We start from the raw sequence: 7576 nt of genomic DNA, 5'->3' as shown, positions 1-7576 counted from the left end.
ACCACACAAAATGCAGATGTCCTGACAGAAGGAGGCAGCTCTACCATTTTTATTAAATTCCCTCCTAGGGGACCAAGTCATGGGGAGACACAAACACTTTTTCTTATAACACCTTCTATTCACTCAGCTGCTGTTACCAAGAGGACACATCACAGGGTTTTTGGTTTGCTGGAGAAGCTGGTAGGCAGCAAACACAGGTCTCTCCCTGGAGTTAGAGGAAACCAGTTAGTCCCACTTGCTTGTCTGGTTTTGGCAATGCTGCTTAAGAGGAAGTATCGTGTTTCTCTGACCTTTCTGTCCCAGAAAGGAGAAATGAGCTGTGAATACCAAACCGCACTGTGTTCAGCTTTCTCTTTCCCCATATACTCACACTGATATATCTAAGCCTTCTGCCTCTCTATTACATATGTTTCTCTTCAGAAGTCACATATTTCACCGTTCATCTCCTAAGGGCAGCCACAATATCACATGAAAGGGAGTTGTCATTTCTCTTCTATTCCTTTGGGGTTTGTATCATAATTCAGAAAGGCCCAGACAAGCCTGTAACTTGCAGGATTTTGCAAGTCTCTCCTGCATGCTGTCTTTTTTAAAGACATTTGGAAAAAAATCCTCAATACCAGCAGACACAATATACATGAGAAAAAATATTTTTTGTTGCTGGTTTGAGATGGAGGAAGAGAGGCCAGTGAGAGTCAAGATGTTGCATTAGGTTAGAAACAAGTGAAGCGTAAGTTTTGTCAATGCCTTCTCACAACATAACCATGTGCTCTTAGACTACATGAGGAAAGATGGCACCTTTCACATTACACACGTCCAGTTGAAATGAAGAAATAAACTTAAGAGCAGAGTCAGTTTTACTGTTGAGTGGCATTCTTTATTTTATCAGCGCTGGGGAACACTGAGGATCATCCTCCATAAGTGCTCCAGTGACTGGATGCTCTTGTGTTGCTTATATTCACACTATGATCACATATGCATTACAATTTTTGAAAATTTTGACATACAATACATCTATACTAAGAAATAATTGATGATGTTAGGTACAATTGTTTAGTTTCTTACTTAGAATACATCTATTAATTATTAGTTAAATATAAACTGAGCACTCTGCTTCTAAACAATGTATCACTTAATCTTCTGTCTCCCTCTTGTCATGCAGAAAGATCTAAAACTTGAAAAATATCCCCTCATTCTGTGGGTGGTCAGAAAGCATTTATCTCATGTCAATTGGTTACATTAATTCAGCAGCTTCTCTTCACAATCACTGTCATCTGAAAAAAAAATAAAGGTTTTTATCATAATAAGGTGGACAAGTGTCATCAGAGCTCTGTATCAGAGGTAAATGAAATTCATAAGCAGAAGGGCCCGTTCTGGATTTGATGCCATTCTCAAACCACTGGATCAATGCCTTTCTCTCCTCTGTCTCTCTGTACAGAGTCAGGCACCAATTCCCCAATGTATTTACAGCACGGTGCTGTCCCTCTGCCTGCATCCATCTTTGTCCATTTGGCTTCACCATCTTGTTATTATCAAGCTCTGTACCCCAGATTCCATGTATTATCTTTTCTCTGTCTTGTGTACAGAACCAGATTAAAAAGTTTCCATTGCTGTATTTTCAGGTTTTCCCTCTTTCTGTTCAAATAAAGCACTTTTCCAGATCTTTGTTACTACATTTCTAGAGGCCTACAGACTCACCTCTGCAAAGGGTATGCATCCCTTTTGGTAGCATTACCTCCTCTTCCTTCCATGCATATTGCAACACTGGTATCCAGCCTCACATGCCTCACACCTACACCTATGCACACTAGCCTCTTGCTTCTCCTCCCACCAACCATGTCCTCCATGTTGTTGCTGACACCAGCTTTGTTGCCTGGTCTTCAGCTTCTTGTGTTGATATTTTAACATGCTCATTAGTACAGGCCCTTACAGAAACACCCCCTCTACACATATCCACCAGGTTTATCCACCAGTCCTTCTTTATTCTGCTTCTCTCTATAGGGAAGTCCCATAAAAACAGTCCCTCAGATACACCTGAGGCAGCCAGGAAGCAGCTGACGTGCCATTTACAACATTTTCATTGTGATTGCTTTCACAGCTTTGAATTTCTTTGCTCTTCTTTGCCTGCCTTCCTTTGTCTTAGGCTACACAACTTCATATGTGTGCTTGCACAGCACCAGCCAAGTACCACTACTCCCTAGACCTACTTGCTCCTGCTTATTAGCTCCTACTTAAATTCAGACATTCACTGATAGCATCTTAGGACACTGAAATGCCCTGTAAGTTAAGATAGGTGTTGCCTTGTCTCTCACACACATATGCACACAAACATTAGGTGGTCATGTAGAGCATAAGTGAAAGGCACTATTGAAGATATAGTTAGTGAATTGCCCTTCTGCTGATATCTTGTTGCAGTAAGAATATCTGTCATTCTCTTAGTGGTTTGCTGCTTGGAGGGCAACTTTAATTAAAACGTAAAATGTCAAACATTAGTAAGAAGGAGGATAACCCTGTGGGGAGCGAAGATGAATCAAATTTATTAGTCACTGAGCAGCAGGCTGGTAGCCCTTCATTTGGATAAATTTTAAAAGGCAGTTAATGCAAAATACAGAATCAGTCTAATCCTCCCCATTCTAACTAACCTTCTGAAAAAAACAGTATCGCACGTTTCCACCAGTTCCAGAAATTAAAGACAAATCTGCTACAGAGATTCAAACAGCCTCATTTTGTGCGTGCAGGACACACAAAAAGTCATTTTCACTTATGGGCTGTAAAGGAAAATGTCTCTCTTAGGGATATTTCTCCCTGTTATCAAGAAATGGCTGCATTTGCACTGTACACAGTGCATAACAGGACTGTAAGAGTCACTGGCATTTGGTAGCAAGCATGAAAACCAGCCCTTGGGACTATTTCTTAGGGAGTTGTTTCTAAGAGCAGAATTTGCCAGCCCACACATCTCAGGAGCAAGGATGACTATAGACCCCTCAGAAAGGTCCAGAGAAAGCCAGGATTGCAGCACATACAAGCTCCACCTGTCCTCCCACTGGCACAATATTATCTGAAGTTCCAGCTTTAGGTTGTTGCTGAATCCACTGGACTGTTCTGTTTGTGCTCCTTATCATCCTCATACAAATCACATCATTATTTCATAAAGTTTTCTTTTATAAACATTTCTGGTGTACTTTTTACAGCATCATGCTAACAAACATTCACTTTTTGTTTTCAAGTTTCAAATTTCATAGATTCAAAGGAAGAGTAGAACATCCCAGCTCTCCCACAGATATATTGCCTTGTGACTTATTCCCCATACAGATTACTGAGAAGCTCATGAGAACACTGAAAGCCCTTTACTTTATGACACACAGCTAACCATGCCTTGCCAAAGAGGGGCTTTGGGTGGGTGTCTCCAGCTGGATTTTCAGCTCCTGTACAAGTAGATGGAAGCATTTGCTCTGAGCACCTCTACGCATGGCAGAAGCTGCAGGTTCTGGTTGATAATCATGTCCCTGGGCTTATTTCCAGCCCCTGCATACTGTTTAATCACAGGGCAGGGTACAACCACTCTTCCCTGGTCATTCATGGTCCACACACCTGAGCTGTGCCCTTGTGTTGGGCTGATCTGTAGTAGCACCACCTTTGTGCTAGGGCTAGGCTACCTTGTGCCAAGTAAGTCCTGTCCCTGTCAGCTGCTACAGGAGAAATCAAGGCAGCCATTTCAACAGAAAAATGAAATAGGAGATAATTTTCACACCATCACTTCACAATGTAGTGATTTTTTTAGTTTTTTAAAGTTATGATTGGGTGTAAATTCTGGTAAAGATTCTGAACAGCTTTTAACTAAGAGTCCTTAAAATTAAACTGTTCATTCAACTTGAAATCTAATTCTATATGGCAGAAAAGACAGGCAGCATTTGGGGTGGGGAGGAGGCAGGGAGATAAAAAGAATAGAGCAACAATATAGAGCTTACAAATTACAACCAAGTGGAGCTGTCAATAAGATCTTGCTCACCATATTGTCACAGAATTTTCCTTCTGTGTCACGTTGGTCATTACTGCAACACTACATGAGAAATCACTCCATCTGTTAAAAAAGAAAAGAAAAGCAGCTGCTCTCCTCTTGCAAAGATGGAATTAACAAACACCCAGTAACTGTATGCCTTTCAACTTTTGCAGTCACAATTTTAGTCCCACTTTATTTGTGCCATGCAAGCCAACAAGCAGTTCTAGCACCATAGCAATAAACCCCCCCACTAAAAAAAGCTCATTAATCAGAACAAAAGATGCTACCTATGGAAACTGAGGTGACCATGGCAGTTTTAGTTCATGCACTGATTGTTTGAAAGGTTTTAGGGTTTCTCTGGTGGTGAGAGAAGAGATGTTAACATTTTGACAAGGGGACCACTAATCCAGTCACTGCGGTAGAATAGGAGAAATTCTTATAGAGATTCAAGATTATTTTGCTGACCTAGCTTGGCAGTTGAACCAGGTAAGTCCCATTACATCCAGCCACAAAAAATAAAAGCACTTCAATGCATGAAGTGGAGAAGCCTGAAGCAAGAGCAGCAGGCTGCCAGCAGAGGCACTCAGACTCAGGGACAATCCTGGGTTAGGATTTTATGCCTTACCATTACCTCTGAACAACACACAGAGCCCCTGGGAACAGGTTTCTTCAAGATCACAGCGAGGCTCTATGCACCAAAAAATGGGCTGGGTGGGATGACACCTACGTGCCATACTTTTTTGTACCTAAATTAGGCTAGAGGGTAGCCTGAAGCTCCTGCATTTCAGGGAACATTGAGCCAAGCTCAGGGAAAGCCCAAATCAAACACCTGGCAGAGACCAAATCCTAAGACAGTCACATTTGTCCTATGAAGGGTGAGATCACTAAACATCACTTATCAAAAAGAACAAGTAGCAAAACCAGATAACACCAGTGTCTTTAAATAGCTCTTAAAGAAGGAAGGCTGGTTTGAGTGTGATTGGGCAAAGCCATACTGGAGACAGCACCTTGCAGTTAGATGGAGATGGCTGTTAAATAATGCCCCAGGCAAGCTCCAGCTTGCCCGGGGGACACCCCATCTCCACGTTTGTGGGTGCCTCCTCGTCCTCCCCTCCATCCTGTCAGGCTTGTCTTTGGAGGTACACATCCCACCGATAGCCGCCTTCTTGCTGGCAGGTCCCTGCACCAGCTTGAGCCGTGACCAGTCATGGTCAAGATCCACAGGAGGGTGTTCAGATGTTTATCACCATGCTTGTGTCACCCTTCAGCAAGCATCTGCTGTTGGCCAGGGATGGGAATGAGAGTCTCATGAGAGACATGAGGATATAAGTGACTATAGCTGCTATCATGCAAGGGTGGTTTGTTTTTTTTCCACCAGTTCAGACTTTTTCCTGGCAGATTGCTTCAACAAGCTTGTAGCCGCATATAGGCTGGAAGAGAAAATACAAGAGGCAAATGCAGTTCCAGCTGTTTGAATGGAAACCCCCTGCACTCAAAGAGGGTTCACTCTAGAAGCATTCCCGATCCATTTGCTGTCCCATAGGACACTTCAGTTCACTAGGGAGCGATTTGCAGTTGTCTGTGGCAGAAGGAAAATGCCAGTAGGTAGCATCATTCCAACAATCTGCAAGATGGTACTATCATTTTCTGGAAAGAATTAATTTTGTTGCAAGTGTGTGAGCTGTGTCTGTTCATCTGGTCTGTTAATTCATCCAAAGGCTTCACCATCCTAATAGGCTCAATGGCTACTGTAGCTGGTAGGATACCCCAAAATAATCACTAAAGGTACTCAATTGAATAATATTTACATTATGACAACACAAAAACCTGAGTGAGATCAGAGTTGGGTTTTCTATCCCAAGGAAGTAGTAAAAATCTAGTTCTAAAGAATTTTTAGGGAGAAGACAAGGAGTGGGTGAAAGGGAAACTGAAGCACAGAGATTTGAAGTGCTGCTGCAGGAGAGTAGCAAAGCAAGGAATAGAATTAGATTTTAAGTCCCACTAATACATTTACAAACAGGACTTTCATGTTAGAATCAATGTAAGATATTCAATTGTAGCCACTAAAGTACCTACTAAAGCTAGACAGATTTTTTTTCAGAGAGCTTGAAACAAATATTGCCAGAGAAAGAAGCAAGATTTTATTCATAGGAATCCAACAGTTTCCAGCAGAAGGAAACAAAGAAAAAAATATAATAATAAAGCAAGGCAAACAAACAAACTATTCCTGAGAGTTTCCTCCAAACCAGAGTGAAACTTCTGGTCAAGCGCAGAGAAAGCCTTTAGGGACTAAAGCCCACTCTGAGGTGATTCAGAACACAGACTGGCCCGAGGCTTCCCCCACTTTGGAGCCCCTTGTCACAGTGGGCCAAGTCCTTCTCATTTTCCCTGCACCCTTTTGCAAGTCAATGCAGCTGGGCTGATGCAGGAGATCAGGTCTTCTGTCCCTGTTCCGAACAGGACAAGCAGAAATTTAAATCAGGTGCTTTCCCACCAAAAGAGTTGCCACCATAGGGATAATCTGAAGGGTTCTGGAGTCTCAAAATCAGCAGAGTCGTCAGATCTCCCGCCTGCTTCTGATACCTAAATGTATGGGACAGAGCCACAGGCTTAGCACATATCATTGACTTTGAGCACAACAAAATATTCTGTAAAGGCTGGCTGCCTTTCCAGCCCTATTGTTTTGACCAGATATAGGCCACAGCATTTGGATCCCTGCAGGTGCTTTAAAAACCACAAGGTTTGTTGTTACCATTTATGTGGATTTGGTTCAAGCCATTCCCTGTGTTAACGAGAAAGGAAACTGTCATTTTGAGACAACATGACACGAGGGCATTCAATGCATCTGCCAGTCTGCCACCATGCAGTTTTTCAGTGCAAGGGGTCAGCAAAACCACTGCATCACACGTGAACTTTTACATAGCCGTATTATTGTGCAAGCGAAAAACTGATTTACACAACATGCCTGTCCAAGAACTTGGCGCCGCTGCAAGAACTATTCTATGTAGTAAACTGGATTTTATCAACGGCTGAAAGACTCTTAAAGTCCTTGAATACAAAGAGCTCCATTTAGAAAGAAATTGCAGTGTGTAAATATAATCCACAATCAAGGCTCTCAGAGTCACAAAGTAGCATGACTATATCTCTGATTACTAATTTAATCAGGCACCACAAGCACTTAAGTGAAGAACCCCAACCAGACAAAGGGAGCTCCTTACAGCTGTTTTTAGCAGGCTGTATTTTGCAACAGACATGTGAGCACAGACCCCAGTTTGTAAGTGATCCTATGTCTAAGGGGTAACATTTACTAAAACAAAGTGAGATTGCACTGATGTGAAACACAAGACTGCACAATGTACTCACCATGTTACAGGAAAACACAAGTCCTTGCACTATTCACATTGATTCCTCCTTAGTCAGGATGCATCAGAAGCTGGAGCTAGAATGAGTGGCTGAAAAAAGGTACTTTTATTGGAAAGATCCACCATTGTTTCCAATGCATAAATGAATAAATAAATAGAGTCAAACCAAACCCAGACAGGTGTCTACTACAGATGCAAGTTCTCACCCCAGATTAAG

General features: G+C 42.1%; 1 long non-coding RNA gene across 1 annotated transcript; it reads right to left on the bottom strand.

Moving 5' to 3' along the window:
• Nucleotides 1–954: 954 nt before the first annotated feature.
• On the bottom strand, nucleotides 955–7417 carry LOC309436592. The gene is made up of 3 exons (XR_014183374.1): nucleotides 7361–7417; nucleotides 4007–4078; nucleotides 955–1271 (listed from the first exon to the last, which is right to left on the bottom strand). It is a non-coding gene; the product is annotated as an uncharacterized lncRNA (long non-coding RNA).
• Nucleotides 7418–7576: the final 159 nt, after the last annotated feature.

Source organism: Streptopelia decaocto (assembly GCF_964273445.1).
Source record: "Streptopelia decaocto genome assembly, chromosome: 2".
Classification (NCBI taxonomy): Eukaryota; Metazoa; Chordata; class Aves; order Columbiformes; family Columbidae; genus Streptopelia; species Streptopelia decaocto.
The sequence above is the reverse complement of the archived record's forward strand: the minus strand, read 5'-3'. Positions and strand labels throughout refer to the sequence as shown.